We start from the raw sequence: 18,418 nt of genomic DNA on the forward strand, positions 1-18,418 counted from the left end.
ACGATGTGCATAATACAATAGTAATAATATATAATAGAATCTAATAGAACGACATTGTGCAATAAAACAAGTAAACAGAGTAGGGCATATCGGTATATGTACATAAGTTATTTAGGTCCCGTCAATAGAACGACATTGTGCAATAAAACAAGTAAACAGAGTAGGGCATGCATATCGGTATATGTACATAAGTTATTTACAGAGCATGGTAGGACATGCTAGGTCCTGTGGTAGTGCAATACACTGTTAGCTCCGGATGAGGCACTGGGTCTTTATGTACATGCTATATTGGTGGTCAATGTCACTTCGGATTGCTACGACACATCTCTACTGCTTGTGACAGGCTGTGGTGCATTCCAGACTTTACTCCTGTTGGGAAACTATAGCGATGGTCTGTGCTCACCACACTTTTCTTCGGCCTCCCCGCAGCGAGCCGGTGTCGACCCCCGAGCTTCATTTTACGACGGGCAACAGAGGTGGGTTGAGCCGCTATGCTTGGCCCAGCACGGTTAGCGACTCGCCTGAGCGCGTGTGCACGTTTTGATGCATGGCTGATACCAGAGCGGCCGAAGGTGTGTAGAGCTGACAGCAGCTTGGAGGGATTCCCCTTCAGCTGATTGAAGATCTTTATCATGGCTGACGCTCCCCCTTGAAGTTCCTCATCCCAGGTGGCCAAAAAGTTCCGGCCCATTAATGGCCTGTATCCGGCAGGCCGGAAGAAATTAGTCGGCCCAAGTCCGGTTGCCAGAGTCGGCCAAGTAGGCGGCAATGACTGACTGGCCGATTCCGGCCCGAGTACACTGGGCCAGGTCCGGGGTTGCCGGAAGCGGTTAACGTCCGGAATTGGCGGAATCGGCCCAGTAGGCGGCAATGACTGACTGGCCGATTCCGGCCCGAGTACACTGGGCCATGTCCGGGGTTGCCGGAAGCGGTGAACGTCCGGTTGCCTAAAGCAGCCCAGATGCGACCCACACACACTGGGCCAGGTTTGGTTGCCCAAAGCCTAGCCGACACTGCCAATGCAATGGTACTACACAGTAAATTCCGCAGAGTACATTTGACTCAAACTGAGTAAAGAAATTTTACTCAGTTTGAGTGAAATGTACTCAGTTTGAGTCAAATTTACTTTGCGGAATTTACTGTGTACCCAGTATTCTGCCAGAGCTACTCCACTATCTGCCTATGACCATACATTACCGGAAATAAAGTAGGAAATGGTTGATTAGTAATACAATGCCACATATTTAAGGACCCTTCCCTTTACCAATGGAGTATTGGCATGTCCCTCATTGAACAATTCAGAAGTTTACATGCTGTCTCCTACCTCACTGAAATATATTCTCAGTGTATGTGCACATTGTACACAATATACACCATTCTGCAGTGAAGCTCAAATATCAAGTAAAGTAACAATTACCCCCATACATGCTACTTTTTCCAGTTAAAAATGACAACTTGAATAGATATTTAAACATTTATTAACAAAAAAATATCACATCCTCCTCTCTGAACCCAACGACAAAGCCTCTAATGAAATGAACCCATTGTTCCCCTGCAACAGCTTCTCCCACAGGGGATCTTTGATTAAACACCTGCTATCAGAAGAATATAGACAGTCAGAAAAAAAGTTCACCGTTTACTACTTAAGTACATTTAAAAGTAGAAACTTTGACTTTTACTCAAGTGTGTACTTTCACTTAAACTTTCATGTTAGTCTAGCTTAGCAAAAATTTTTAGGAGAATTAATACAAAAACGAGTGATATGGCCGTTCAGTTGTAAATGAAAGCCTGCATTTAGTAAGACGTTGTTTATAAATGTCTTTTGGTTTGGTTATGAATGAATGACAGCATCTCTATAGCACAGCTCTATTACTAGGACATAAAGTGCTTTGGAATGACTGTATACATCATTCACAACGGGTGGCCCCAGCAGGAATCAAACTCCTAACCGTGACAGTGTTAGTGCCATGCTCGGAGTGCCAAGCACAAGACCCCAATGTTAATAATAATAATAATAATAATGGATTGGATTTATATAGCGCTCTTCGTGACACCCCAGAGACCCCAGAGCGCTTACAGAGTCCATTATTCGTTCATACACAGTCATACCGGTGGTGGTAAACTACAATTGCAGCCAGAGCTGCCCTGAGGCAGACTCACGGAAGCGTGGCGAATAATCATCGCCTACGGCCCCTCCGACCACCACCAACATTCATTCACATGCATACACATTCATACGAGGCAAGTAGGTTAAGTGTCTTGCCCAAGGACACAACGGCAGTGGGATGGACATGGGCTTGAGCGGGATTCGAACCACCAACCCTTCGATCATTGGACGACCCGCTCTACCCCTGAGCCACGCCGCCCCACAATGTTATGCGGGGCTCTGCTCATAGGCGGGCGGCTCGTGGCGTGGCTCGTAGTCCTGGTTGTAGAAGCAACCGTCGCCCTCCATGGAGACCCCCCTCCTCCCGCGTCACCCCAGCGAGGTGGCGGGTGGCGACCCTGACGAGGTGAGCCATGGTGGGGTGGCGGGGGGCCGGCAGGGGGAGGCCCCTGGCCCTGGGGGGGGGCTCCGGAGAAAAGCGCCAGGGGGCCGGGCTGGGAGGCGCCCCTGGGGCACCCCGGGAGGCGTGGGCATAGCCTTACGGACCACGGGGGAATAGGTGACATGGGGGCGTAGCGTGGCGGGGGTCTGGGGGAGCTGTCGCCGGCCCCGGCGAGGCGTGCTGGTCCCCGACGTGGAGGGGACGGGACTTCCACTCACTGCCCTACATGAAAAGTGAAAAAGGCAAATAAAAAGAACGAACCACAAATTCAACGACAGAAGAGAAGAGGATGAGATAGAGAGAGAGAAGAGAGAGAGAGAGAAGAGAGAGAGGAGAGAGAAGAGAGAGAAGGAAAGCAAGATAACAAAATACAACAAGAGCCACAGTATGGAAGCAAATGAGTGACAGAAGTATTTGAATTTGATCAGACACCGAATTTATAGCATTGAAAATAATTACTTTGAAAACATGTATCTGAATTTTTTCAGACACCGAATTTATAGCATTGAAAATAATTACTTTGAAAAATGTATCTGAATTTTTTCAGACACCGAATTTATAGCATTGAAAATAATTACTTTGAAAATCATGTATCTGAATTTTTTTGCTCCGAATTTACCTATGTGAAATAAAAATTCAATGTAAAAAATTCGAATGTATAATAAAATTCAATGTAAAAAATTCGATGCATAATTGCGGTGTATAAAATTCGATGTAAAAAACCATCATCCGGGCTACCCAGACAGGATAAGCAATCGAGCCTGGATGCAATCGAATTGACTTGATACGTTGGGGAGAGAATATACATACGGTGGGGAGGAGACTGTACATTAGGAGGGGGTGGGTGGGAGAGAAATATACATACGGTGGGGAGAGAATATATACATACGGTGGGGAGGAGACTGTACATTAGGAGGGGGTGGGAGAAAATATATACATACGGTGGGGAGGAGACTGTACATTAGGAGGGGGTGAGTGGGAGAGAAATATACATACGGTGGGGAGAGAATATATACATACGGTGGGGAGGAGACTGTATATTAGGAGGGGGTGGGAGAGAAATATACATATGGTGGGGAGAGAATATATACATACGGTGGGGAGGAGACTGTACATTAGGAGGGGGTGGGAGAGAATATATACATACGGTGGGGAGGAGACTGTACATTACGAGGGGGTGGGAGAGAAATATACATATGGTGGGGAGAGAATATATACATATGGTGGGGAGAGAATATATACATACGGTGGGGAGGAGACTGTACATTAGGAGGGGGTGGGTGGGTGGGAGAGAAAATACATATGGTGGGGAGAGAATATATACATACGGTGGGGAGAAGACTGTACATTAGGAGGGGGTGGGAGAGAAATATACATATGGTGGGGAGAGAATATATACATATGGTGGGGAGAGAATATATAGAATATATACATACGGTGGGGAGGAGACTGTCTATTATATGTATATTTCTCTCCCAACCACCCCCTCCTAATGTACAGTCTCCTCCCCACTGTATGTATATATTCTCTCCCCATCATATGCATATATTCTCTCCCCACCGTTCTCTTGGTGTAAAAAGTTTAAGACCAGGGTGAGGCCAGGCTATGGATGGCTTTGAAGGTGAGGAGTAGTGTTTTGAAGTTAATGCGTTCCTTGATCGGGAGCCAGTGGAGGGAGTGGAGGACAGGAGTGATGTGTTCGCGGGACCGGGTGTTAGTGAGGAGGCGGGCAACTGAGTTTTGGACCATCTGCAGTTTATGGAGGGAGCGGGAGGCGATGCCAGTGAGGAGGGAGTTACAGTAGTCCAGGAGGGAAAAGATGAAGGCGTGTATGAGGGATTCAGCAGCAGGGGGTAGAGGCAGTGACGGATTTTGGCAATGTTGCGGAGGTGAAAATATGAAGTTTTGACAATGGAGCGGACATGGGGTCAAATGAGAGGGTGGGGTCGAGGATGACACCGAGGTTGCGGACTAGGGGGGAGGGGGTGATGGTGGAGTCATTGATGGTGAGTGTGATGTAATACAATAATTTATACTGTAGCATTACAAACCATTTGACAGCCAGGTCCTGCACCTCCGTTCTTGTCCTCTAGGAGCCATCGCAGCATGGCCAAGACCTTCCTCATCCAGCATACTGTCCGCGTGTAACTTATTGCCAGCAGAAGAGTGCAAGAATGCTTCCGCATTCGTCACCGCACGCCAGTACGATAATGCGCCTTTCCTTTCGCCCCGCTCAGACAAATGCATGTAGTACATTGCAACACAACGCAGCATTTCCGCGGCTGTCTTTAACTAGCAGGACGCTAGTGGGCTAGTCGCTAAAATATATAATTGTACCAACACAGATATTAGGCAGTACACACATTGTCCTGCAATACATGTACAGTGAATGCACAGCTACATTCGCCATATATTTCTATCGCTGCTGCGGTCTACAGTGAAATGCAATATTATTATTATTATTGTAAAGATTATCATTACAATCGCAGCCTGGAGGCAATGTTACAAGTGTACGAGGGTTGTGTACAATTATATATAAAACGATATATATATTTGAGCGACTAGCCCACTAGCGAGGCAACCTCCTGCACCATCGCAGCAGCGCCGAGCGTGGTGATACAAGCGGGCTGCTCTGAGATATTAGGCAGTACACACATTGTCCTGCAATACATGTACAGTGAATGCACAGCTACATTCGCCATATATTTCTATCGCTGCTGCGGTCTACAGTGAAATGCAATATTATTATTATTGTAAAGATCATTACAATTATTATTTTGTGCACGTTGTGCAAATTGAGAGGCTGTGCTCTTTGCACACAACCCTTGTACACTTGTAACATTGCCTCTCCAGGCTGCGATTGTAATGATAATCTTTACAATAATAATATTGCATTTCACTGTAGACCGCAGCAGCGATAGAAATATATGGCGAATGTAGCTGTGCATGCACTGTATGTATTGCAGGACAATGTGTGTACTGCCTAATATCTGTGTTGGTACAATTATATATAAAACGATATATATTTTAGCGACTAGCCCACTAGCGTCCTGCTAGTTAAAGACAGCCGAGGTTGAGTAGTTTCTTCTGATATCACTTTCAAACTCCAAGTGATTCGTTGCAATGTACGCGGAAATGCTGCATTGTGTTGCAATGTACTACATGCATTTGTCTGAGCGGGGCGAAAGGAAAGGCGCATTACCGTACTGGCGTGCGGTGACGAATGCGGAAGCATTCTTGCACTCTTCCGCTGGCAATAAGCTACACGCATACTGTCCTTCTGAAGCTCTGAAGTCATTAGTGGCCATGAACCTAAAGAGAGAGAGCGAGAATACGTTAGTAGATAGTCTAAGGCCAGTGATTCTCAATATTATTTTGCATATCTAGGACCTCTAATTTAGTCCAAATGGTCATTACAAACCATTTGACAGCCAGGTCCAGCACCTCTCCGTTCTTGTCTTCTAGGAGCCATCGCAGCATGGCCAAGACCTTCCTCATCCAGCATACTGTCCTTCTGAAGGTCTGAAGTCATTAGTGGCCATGAACCTAGAGAGCGAGAATACGTTAGTAGATAGTCTAAGGCCAGTGATTCTCAATATTATTTTGCATATCTAGGACCTCTAATTTAGTCCAGGTCATGCACATCTACATACAATATACTGTAGCATTACAAACCATTTGACAGCCAGGTCCAGCACCTCTCCGTTCTTGTCTTCTAGGAGCCATCGCAGCATGGCCAAGACCTTCCTCATCCAGCATACTGTCCTTCTGAAGGTCTGAAGTCATTAGTGGCCATGAACCTAGAGAGAGCGAGAATACGTTAGTAGATAGTCTAAGGCCAGTGATTCTCAAAATTATTTTGCATATCTAGGACCTCTAATTTAGTCCACGTCATGCACATAAACATACAATATACTGTAGCATCCATCAACACAGGATGACCCTTTCCAGCTGTTGAAATGAAAGTCCCAGATTGAAAAGTATATATATACACAGTCACACACACAATAAAACATTTTATACATCACTTACAAGCATGACCACTTGAAGATCTTGAAGACTTGGTAGATCTTGACCGTCTTGGGAGAGAGAGAGAAGGCATTACAGGATGACTCTTTGAAAATGATGTCCCAGATTAAAAAGTATATATTATATATACACAGTCACACACACAATAAAAACCACGACCACTTGAAGTATACCGGTAGTTGTTATTGAGCTGTCTTCTGCTTTCATGTCGTTGTTGAGAGACAGCACTGTAACAGTATTTGCTACATTAACAATGAAATTATATATTTTATAATTAAATTAAACCATGAAAGATCTGCGTGATATGCATTGGTTAGTTAACGTCAGTATTCTACAGTCTAGGCCTGCTAGCAGTAGTGCTTGTAGTTTACAGATCCCGCCAGTTTCATAATATCGAGCAAATAACATTACAGCAGACTAGTCACTGAAACACAGACTAAACAGCATTTATATCAGCAGCACGCATTACTTATAAATAATAAAATATATGTGTTGCACAATTACCTGAGATGAGAACAGTTGGTGACAACGTGAGGCTCTGCCTGTAGCAGTGTATGTAGCCTATATAGCTAACGTGAGCTCGCGCTACACTCAGTGTATGTAGCCTATATAGCTAACGTGGTACACTCAGTGTATGTAGAGCTAGTAGCTAACGTGAGCTCGCGCTACACTCACTGAAACACAGACTAAACAGCACTCATTTATATTAGCGGTATTACTTATAAATAATCAAAAATATCTGCATAAATTACCTGAGATGAGAAGAAATGCAACCGTGTCATACTGGTCTGGTCTGACTGTGTGCCGCGCGCGACGCGCGTCAATTCAAAATTTCAAAAACCACAATGCATTGTGGGGATCCCCCCCCCCCACAATGCAACGCAGCTGTTAGTCAGTGTTGCCAAATGACAATTATTATTTATATTATTTTATATAACAGTTACTCAATCAACTTGCTTTATGCCTACAATCTCTCTGACAAATCTCAATGGCACAAGAATAACTTAAAATAATACTAATAATAATAATAATAATAATAATAATAATAATAATAATAATAATAATAATAATAATAATAATAATAATAATAATAATAGCTCTCTTTTCAAGTAAAATAATATGAAATATGTTCGAATTAATACATCTTTAACAAATTATCTCTGTATCTTTTCAATGTAAATAATAAATCAGTAACCTCACAAAGATACTAATCTAATTATCTTTAAAGTGCACTATGCAGTTTTGGATTTGTACATTTGCATATGAACATGACATTTCGGTGGGTTTTGAGCAGTTTTTTGAATGAGTCCAGAGTTGGGGCGTTGCGGAGTTCAGCGAGGAGGGAGTTCCAGAGGGTGGGAGCTGCCACACTGAATTATAGGGTGACTTTTTGATAATTACATTATTTGAATAGCCTAAAATATAATCTTTATTGTAGCATAAAGTGTATACATGAATTGGCATAAATCTGGTCTAGAATAGCCTAATAGATATTTATGTTAAATTGTTTATTATTATTGTTTAGAATGACATTACATTATAGGCTATATTTCTGTAACACACCATTTGCCCCCAGTGATAAGTCAGCTGAGTGCAGGACATCACACAGCCGCACGCTCCAACCAGGGCTGGACTGGGACCAAAAATCGGCCCTGGCATTTTTGGCCCAGACCGGCCCACCATAATCGGTCGGACACCACCAGAACATCCTTGCGGTCCCCTTAAATAATTTGTATGGCTTTTACTCTTAAAGTAGAAAAACAAAAGTAATCTGTAAAATAATACAGTGAATTTGCTGTGAAAAAACATTTATTTTTTACAGTGTACCACCTCAAAAACATCTCCCGTCTCCGACCCTCACTCTCAGATTCTGTGGCTGAGACCCTGATCCACTCATTTATCACCTCCCGGTTGGACTACTGCAACGGAGTCCTGTTCGGGGTACCCAGCAAAGCCCTGGACAGGCTCCAGTATGTACAGAACTCAGCTGCCAGGGTTCTCACTCACACCAAGCCCTAGCTGGCAGCACATCACCCCCACCCTCATCCACCTCCACTGGCTCCCAGTCAAGTTCCCGATCTCTTTTAAACTCCTGCTCCTCACCTACAAGTCCCTCCATGCCCTCCCCCCCCGATACCCGATACCTGCGGCTGTATGTTGTTTTATCTTGGCAAACAAGGGCTTGCTCTAAGAGGACATGATGAGAGTCCGAGTTCATCAAATCGTGGAAACTTTTTAGAGCTACTAAAAAGTTGTGTGCTCTACACACCTTCGGCCGCTCTGGTATCAGCCATGCATCAAAACGTGCACACGCGCTCAGGCGAGTCGCTAACCGTGCTGGGCCAAGCATAGCGGCTCAACCCACCTCTGTTGCACGTCGTAAAATGAAGCTCGGGGGTCGACGCCGGCTCGCTGCGGGGAGGCCGAAGAAAAGTGTGGTGAGCACAGACCATCGCTATAGTTTCCCAACAGGAGTAAAGTCTGGAACGCACCACAGCCTGTCACAATGAAAGACCCCCACCACCCCAATAACAGCCTGTTCCAGCTGCTGAGGTCAGGCAGACGCCTGCGAACCCCAGCCACTAGGACGGAGAGGCTTAGGCTCAGCTTCTTCCCCCAGGCCATCAGAGCCTTGAACAATGAACATTGAGTGCCACAGAACACTGAACCACTGAACACTGAACTATCCACACACAAGCACACATGAGCACACACACGACACGCACACTGTGCACGCTCACACACTAGCAGCCACTTTAACACTTTAACAAGAGCGGGCACACACTCATGCAGCACACACGCACACTTATGGCCAAGAGGAAAGGCCACTTTAAACTAGTATAACAACAGGAACAGTGTATTGCACTACTAAAGCTAACTAGCATGTCCTATATGCTCTGTAAATAACTATGTACAGATACCGAGATGTCACACCATGTTACCTGTTACCTGTTTATTGCACAATGTTGTTTTTTATTGGATTCTATTATATGTTGTACCACTGTATTGCACATCGTCGCGGGCAAGACCACCCGCATTTCATTGTATACTTGTATGCCGTGACAAATAAAACTCTTGACTTGACTTGAAGCAGTAGAGATGTGTCGTAGCAATCCGAAGTGACATTGACCACCAATATAGCAGTGTACATAAAGACCCAGTGCCTCATCTGTAGCTAACAGTGTATTGCACTACCACAGGACCTAGCATGTCCTACCATGCTCTGTAAATAACTTATGTACATATACCGATATGCCCTACTCTGTTTACTTGTTTTATTACCGATATGCATGCCCTACTCTGTTTACTTGTTTTATTGCACAATGTCGTTCTATTGACAGGACCTAAATAACTTATGTACATATACCGATATGCATGTCCTACTCTGTTTACTTGTTTTATTGCACAATGTCGTTCTATTGACGGGACCTAAATAACTTATGTACATATACCGATATGCCCTACTCTGTTTACTTGTTTTATTGCACAATGTCGTTCTATTGGATTCTATTATGTTATTACTATTGTATTATGCACATCGTTGCATAATCATTGTAAACTTGTATGCAAATAAACAACTTGTGACAAATAAAAATTAATCTAAATGTTATATTGTAACTGTCTAGTTATTGATTGATTGATTGAATTGATTGAAAACTTTATCAGATTGCAGAATGGGTACAGTAGTACAGCTCAATACATACAATTGTTAAGGCCAGGGGATGCAGACCAGAGAAAGACTTTCGTCTTGTTTACATCAGGGTCCCCCATTTTCAATTCATCGTAACATATGACATACAGATAGACAGTACAGTTAGGCATTAACTGTGTTAATCTAAATGTTACATTGTAACTGTCTAAAGCATTAACTGGGTTAATCTAAATGTTACATTGTAACTGTCTAAAGCATTAACTGGGTTAATCTAAATGTTACATTGTACAGTAAGTGGGGAGTGTAAACAAGTTGAACGCTGGCTGTGTTGTGAAATGTGCATAACGTTATGAATAAACCGCGAAGTCACGTGAAATAATTACGTTATACGCGAAGCTATACAAACCAATTACATAATCCTATCCAACATATGTGTAAAGGCACACACAACATATTCCAGTTAACGGTATATTTTTTTAATGATTCGTTATGGCGTAATCAATACTTCCATGCGTATAAATTGCGTTCGGGGCCTCCATGTTTTGGGGCTATTCATCAGAAAACTGGGATCCGGGATTCGGAGAGGGGCCAATCAGAGAGGGGCTTCGCTCAACCAATCAGAGAGGGGTCTGCAGAAATGGCCTCAACCAATCAGAGAGGGGTCTGCAGAAATGGCCTCAACCAATCAGAGAGGGGTCTGCAGAAATGCGGCTACGAATTGTAGAGACGCACACACGAATCCCCGCCGGGGAAAACAGTGGAATATTTGTCTCAAAATTCTGTCCGTAACTTTTAATTCTGTCCGTAACTTTTAGAATTCCGTACGTAAATATAAACAAATCAATCGTGTTTTTATGATTTATGAAACACAAATTGAGAGGTGTGTTTGTGTGGATCGTTTTTATGATTGTGGAATCTACTTCTGCATTTGTTTATTTTTGATGGACCTCTAAGAAGAAGAAGCGTCACACACGAATCCCCACGGGGAAAACAGCAAAATATTTGTCTCAAAATTCCGTACGTAACTCCAAGTTGATCAAGTGTTTCCTTATAATTCCGTACGTAAATCTAAGCAGATCAAGCTGTTTTTAGAATTCCGTACGTAAATATAAACAAATCAAGCGTGTTTTGTTTGTGTGGATCGTTTTTATGATTGTGGATTCTGAGGTGTGTGTGTGTGGAAAGTTTTTACGATTGTGGATTCTACTTTACGATTGTGGATTCTACTTTTGCGTTTGTTTATTTTTGATAGAAATCTACCCCCATAATTATAGGCCTGTTTCTTTACTTCCTCAATTTTCAAAAATTCTGGAAAAACTTTTTGTTGCACGTCTGGACAGTTTTATTGATAAGAATGAGATATTGATTGATAGCCAGTATGGATTCAGAACTAACAGATCCACATCAATGGCTCTCATGCAGGTAGCAGAAGAGTTAACAAATTAAATCGATAATAAACAGTATGCAGTTGGAGTTTTTATTGATCTGAAAAAAGCTTTTGATACCATTGACCATGATATTTTACTCAGAAAACTTGAAAAGTATGGAATTGGAGGGGTAGGGCTCAGTTGGATAAAAAGTTACATAGAAAATAGGAAACAATGTGTGCAGATGGGGGAGACCAGATCATCCTGCAAAGTGATAACATGTGGGGTACCGCAAGGATCCATTTTAGGACCGAAATTATTTATATTGTATATTAATGATATCATTGATGTTTCTGATAAACTTACATTTGTCATTTTTGCAGATGATACCAACATTTTTTGTTCAGGTGCAGACCTTCAACAGTTGCTAACAAATATTACAGGTGAACTGGGGAAGCTGAAATGTTGGCTTGATACTAACAAACTCTCCTTAACACTTTGGCTGCCTAAGGTTAAATTCATGATATACCATAGATTGCCAGCGCTATTTGTCTATGGAGAAAGTCCCCTTCTTTGCAGGGCTATAACGTTTTAAATTCTATTGCTACATTGCCATTATTAGGGCCCATTCAAAGTCCTATATGTATTGTTCATTGTGTAGCAACGTTAAACTTTTTCATTCACATATTCATAGTAAAGTATGGTCTAATGTATAAGTATGTTTTCATCTCTTTCTGCAGCTTTCTCCAGAACGTGATATATAGCCCCAAATGCATTATATTGATGATGAAATACAGTTTGATGGCAATCAGCACGATATAAAAAATTCCAACTAGACGTACTTCTAGAAGTTACTACACGTCATCTGATGTTGACCGGATGGGCGAGGGGGCGTTTATAATTCCGTGGGCAGCGTTATACCAATCATCTAATGTGGGTCAAATGTTGATAATAGCAGTTAGTATCGAAGACGGTAACGTTACACGCTCAAACTCACCCCAGTCTCCGCGCGCCGTTGGGCGATCATCGTAGAGTAGAAATTCTATCATTATGGGATGGCGATTTACCCGGTCCATCTCCAGCTTGTATAATGGTATATACGTCCAAATCATGTTGTTTATCGAGTTATTGGCAATCGATCGCTATGTAGCGTGACGAGCCAGAGTCCCGGGACATGTACCGAGTGGCCGGAAGCAATACGGACGTCTAGCACAACCTCTATGGCACATCCTGTTTAAGCGATTGCGCCGATCGGCCACCAGATGGCGCTCCTGAACCGCCAGAGAGCTCAGTGGGTCCTGCTGGTGGATCTCAGGCCAGCGGAGGGGACATATGAATCCGATCGCAGATTTTTGAAATATTGATATAAGGACGCTGTACAGCGTCCCCCGGCAACTTGAGCATGGCCAGCAATGATGTCTAAACACGTTTCATGGCAGTCAAAGTGTTAAATATAAGTCTAAATGTATTTTGTTTGGTAATAAAAAAATACATCCGGATACTCAAGTAGAGATATGCATAGATAATGTTCATCTTGAAAGAGTAAATGAATATACTTTTCGTGATAGACCAAAACCTCAGCTGGAAAACTCATTAACTATGTAAAGAAAAAACCAGCACGTCGCTTAGGTATCTTAAGAAAAACCAGACGCATATTAAATTTGAGATCATTATACACAATTTATTGTACTCTTTTATTACCATATCTAACTTACTGTATAGAAACTTGGGGAAACATATACAAAACGAATCTGAATCCTATTATCATCTTACAGAAAAAGGCAATAAGGGTTGTGAACAATGTTATTTATCTCCATCCTACAAACACACTGTTTTTTGAACTAAGGGCATTAAAGTTCCTCGACTTAGTTGACCTTAAAACAGCAGATAGTTTTTAAAGCTAGAAGTTATCAACTGCCATGTAACTTACAAATTTTGTTTAAAGAACGAGAGGTGACGTATAATTTAAGAAGAACACTCAATTTGAAACAGCCTAGAGCTCGAACCACACTTAAAAGTATGTCTGTGTCAGTTAACACTTTGATTGCCTAAGGCTAAATTCATGATATACCATCCCTTGCAAGCACTATTTGTCTATGGAGAAGTTCCCCTTCTTTGCAGGGCTATAACTTTTTTAATTCTATTGCTAAATTGCCATTATTAGGGCCCATTCAATGTCCTATATGTATTGTTCAGGGTGTATGAACGTTAAACTTTTTCATTCACATATTCATACTAAAATATGATCTAAAGTATAAGTGTTTTCATCTCTTTCTGCAGCTTTCTCCAGAACGTGATTTATAGCCCCAAATGCATTATATTGATGATCAAATACAGTTTGATAGCAATCGGCGCGATATAAAAAAATCCAACTGGACGGACTTCTGGAAGTTACTACACGTCATCTGATGTTGACCGGATGGGCGAGGGGGCGTTTATAATTCCGTGGGCAGCGTTATACCATTCATCTGATGTGGGTAAAATGTTCATCATAGCAGTTAGTGTCGAACACGGTAATATTACACGCTAAAACTCACCCCAGTCTCCGCGGGCCGTTGGGCGATCAGCGTGGGGTAGACAGTTTTCCATTATGGGATGTCGAAATACCCGGTCCATTTCCAGGTTGTATAATACTATATACGTCCAAATCATGTTGTTTATCGAGTTATTTGCAACCGATCGATGTCCAGTGTATCAAGATGGAGTCCCGGGACCTATAGCGAGTGCCCGGAAGTAATATGGGTGATCAGCACTTCATCCACATAACTTCCTGTTTGGCGCTTCTGCCAATCGGCCACCAGATGGCGCTCTTGAACCGCTAGAGGATTGAGAGGAGCTCAGAACTGTGTGTGAAGGCTGCGGATGGAAAATATGATTCCGATCACAGATTTTTGAAATATTGATATTAAAGATGAGTTACGGCGTCCTCTGCAACTTGAGCATGGCGGGGAAGGACGCCTAAACACGTTTTCAGCACTTAAAGTGTTAAAGGAGTGAAACTCTGGAACAATATACCGGATGAAATAAAAAACAGCAGGAGTATTTTTAAGTTTAAAAATATGTTTAAAAACAGGGTTCTAGAATCTTATAGTAAAATTTAACCTACAATCTGTTTTCTCTACCATGAAACTCTGGTATTGCAGATGAATTTTTGATTTTCCTATGTTGGCTTCTTATGTTCCTTTCAGGAACGTTTTTTGTTGATTGTTAGTTTGTTTGTTTGTTTTATCTTGCAAACTTTAACTTTTTGTTCTTTTCAGGAACGGTTTTTGTTGATTTTTTATTGTTGATTTTTTTTTTTTGTTATATTTTGAAAACTAACTTTTTTGAATTTGTTTTTTGAATTAGGGGTAGGTTGCTCTATAAGCCTTCGGCTTCAAACCTATCCTTTTCGTTTATTTATTAGTAAACATTCGAAATAAAATAATTCATTCATTCATATCTCCCGGGCCTTTCTGCGTGGAGTTTGCATGTTCTGCCCGTACTCGCAAGGGTTTCCCCTCCAGATAAGATAAACCCAAAGGAAAAACATGCAGAACAGATGGCTAACGCTGTCACGTCCCTGACGAAGATGGACAGGAGCACTTGGATTGGTCCCCGGGCGCGGCCCACGCCACAGCCCATGTCTGCTCCCGGCTGCCCTTGGGGGGAAGGACGACGGGATGGGAAAAGTGCAGAGAGACATTTCATCAGTGCATGTGTGAGTAAGTGTTCCTGTGTGTCGCCCATCTCGCATGTGTGTGTTCTTCTTCTAAAAGAGTACATGGGGTTTCTATTTAATATACTGCAAACTGTGTTTGGGGACCTGTTCTCTTTATTCTTTTCAAGTCTACTCTCAGCTTAAACGGAACAACTAAATGGTTTCTTTCCTGTATGAGTTCTAGTGTGTCTCTTCATATTTCCTTTATCATTGAACCCTTTCCCACAAACTGAACAGCTAAATGGTTCCTCTCCAGTATGTGTTCTCATGTGTGTCTTCAGATTTCCCTCCCTACTGAACCCTTTCCCACAAACTGAACAGCTAAATGGTTTCTCTCCAGTATGTGTTCTCATGTGTGTCTTCAGACTTGTTTGCTGACTGAACCCTTTCCCACAAACTGAACAAAGAAAGGGTTTCTCTCCAGTATGTGTTCTCATGTGTCTCTTCAGATCTGATTGCAGACTGAACCCTTTCCCACAAACTGAACAAACAAATGGTTTCTCTCCAGTATGTGTTCTCATGTGTGTCTTCAGAGCTCCCTTCATACTGAAACCTTTACCACAAACTGAACAAACAAATGGTTTCTCTCCGGTATGTGTTCTCATGTGTGTCTTCAGACTTTCTTTATGCCTGAACCCTTTCCCACAAACTGAACAACAAGGTTTCTCTCCAGTATGTGTTCTCATGTGTGTCTTCAGATGTGCCTTCATACTGAACCCTTTCCCACAAACTGAACAGCTAAATGGTTTCTCTCCAGTGTGAGTTATCATGTGTCTCTTCAGTTGTCCCTTCATACTGAACCCTTTCTCACAAACTGAACAGCTAAATGGTTTCACTCCGGTATGATTTTTTACGTGTATCTTCAGATCTCTCTTCTTGCTGAATCCAGGCCTGTTAGACAACGTTTGTATTTTCTGTGTCTTCTTTTGTTTTAGTGCCATCAAACCTGGACCTCCACTCTCCTTCCATTCATCGCCATCATCAGTCTCAGCTCCAGAACTGTCATCATCACCGTCATCAGTCTCAGTTCCAGAACTGTCATCATCACCATCATCAGTCTCAGTTAGAGAACAGTCTGAAGAGAGAGGCTGGCTATCTCTAGTTGGTTCTAAATCACCAGCTGGATCTAAGTTACTGGCTAGTTCTGATACTCCACAGTCCTCTCCTTCAGGTTCTGTTTTCATGTGTTCAGTTGAGGTGCTGGGTAAAGAGTATGCTTCTCTGTTGTTCTCCCTTTGGGTTTGAAGAGGCTGGAAGGACAGAGCGTTCTCTTGACCATCTTCACATTTCACTGGGTCTACTGTGATCTTGGAGAGATCAGCTTCTTCCAGCCCTTGATCTAGTTCATCTTTAATCTGCTCTGGGTCCCGGTTTTGGCTGAGTTGTGAGGACAGAGTGTTCTCACCTTCATTTTCACATTTCATAGGTTGTAAGGTCATCTTGGAGCCATCAGCCTCCTCTAGATCTTGACACAGTTCCTCCTGTTCCTCTTTAATCTGGAGGGGCTCTGTGTCCTGGGTTTGGCTGAGCTGTGAGGACTGAGGTTTCTCTTCATCATGTTCACTCTTCACAGAGACAGGAAGCTCCTCTCCCTCCTGACTGATCCAGAGTTCCTCCTGTTCCTCTTTCATCTGTAGGCGCTCTGGCTCCTCCTGGACCAGACTGGGGCTCCTCTCCTGCTGCTCAGGGGGAACCTCCTCTTCACAGATAAACAGCTGTGGGGGGTCTGGAGGGAGGAATAATAATAATAATAATATGAATAACAAACAAAGATGCAGTAGATAACTCTGCAACTGAAAGTAGAAACACAATCGATCAATTATTGTTTGGCTACAAAATCAGAAAATCTCAATCATGCCTCATCACGCTGTCAATCACAACTTGGAGGTTGATCAGATGTTGTCAGGAGGTGAAAATGTAAACAAACAGAGTGAGACTTGAGGTTCTCCAAACTAAACAAGGTAACTATGGATAGCTGAAATACTTATGGATTGTTAGCTTGACCAATTACCTTTTTTACTTGAGTTGGGGCAACTGTTGTAATTCCTACACTGTTCACCGGATTTAGATGTAATTAAAGCTGGAAGTCTGCACTTGAAGCACACCTGTATTTCATTTCAAGTCCATTATGGTGTTGTACAGAGCCAGAATTAGTCAAATTGTGTCAATGTCCAAATAATTATGGACCGACTGTATAAAGTCAGAATATAAGCCCCAGGGGTGAATGGAGTCCCCCACCGGGTTTATAAAAGTGCACCTGATGTACTCAGATTCTTGTGGAGGTTACTGAGAGTAGTATGGGATAAACAGGTTATACCAAAAGCTTGGGTTAGAGCAGAAGGAATCCTAATCCCCAAGAAGAAAGAGTCCTCACTGTTAAGCCAGTTTCTGACTATATCCCTCCTGAATGTAGAAGGTAGGGCTGTCCCCGACTAAGGATTTGGATAGTCGAAATGTGCCATTAGTTGACTATTAGTCGACTAAAAAAAAAAGTATAATTTTTTATTTTTGTATCATTCCATTTGGGCTGTGGGGGGTGCTTAATGGCTGAAGGAGTCGACTGAAGGCTTCTTGTCCTCTGCAAAAGCATGCAATTGGTCCACTGATGGATATATCTTGATATTTGTCTAGTCTAGTGTGTTCATTAGATGGGTGAAATCATCTTTCAGTGCCTCTGTGCCTGTTTTCTTAGGCAGTTAGCCTCTGGTATGCATGCCATTAGCGTTAGCCACGCTTCTAGGCCTCTTTTCTTTTCGAAAGAATGATTAAAAAAAAAGATATTTGCATTCGACTAAGAGGTTGGCAGTCGACTACGGCTCCTTTCGACCGATTAGTCGACTAATCGACTAATAGGGGTCAGCCCTAGTAGAAGGTAAGATTTTCTTAACTGTAATGGCACAGAGGCTCGCAAACTACCTAGAAAGGGACAGCAGTGCAGAAAGCAGTGCAGAAAGCAGGAATCCCAGGGTTTGCTGGATGTATAGAACACGCAAGCATGATATGGCACCAGATTCAATCAGCCAAGATAGAGAAAAGAGACTTACAGGTGGTATTTCTAGAGTGGTTGTTAACAAGAAAACAGTTAAATTCATCCAGAGGACTTTTCATGTTGATGATGGAC

This window comes from Notolepis coatsorum, assembly GCF_963971535.1.
Source record: "Notolepis coatsorum genome assembly, chromosome: 12".
NCBI lineage: Eukaryota > Metazoa > Chordata > Actinopteri > Aulopiformes > Paralepididae > Notolepis > Notolepis coatsorum.